Source organism: Pterocles gutturalis, unplaced genomic scaffold (assembly GCF_000699245.1).
Source record: "Pterocles gutturalis isolate BGI_N339 unplaced genomic scaffold, ASM69924v1 scaffold31531, whole genome shotgun sequence".
NCBI classification, from domain to species: domain Eukaryota; kingdom Metazoa; phylum Chordata; class Aves; order Pterocliformes; family Pteroclidae; genus Pterocles; species Pterocles gutturalis.
The window spans coordinates 1-215 of record NW_010101408.1 but is presented as its reverse complement, the minus strand read 5'-3'; positions in this window follow the sequence as shown (position 1 = coordinate 215).

The window sequence follows — 215 nt, the reverse complement described above, 5'->3', positions numbered from 1 at the left end:
GCAGGGGCTGGGAAGGTGCGGATGGGACACACGCTCTTCTCCTGGAATGGGGCAGAGAGGGGACAAGTGATGCTGGATTTGCACCAGTTTGCATCATACAACGTTGAGTGGCACCCAAAGGAGCTCTGAGCAGTTTTTTGGAGGTTTTTTGGGGTTTTTTTTGTGTGGTGTGCTTTTTTTTCTTTGTGTTTTTTTGTTTTGTTTTGTTTTGATTT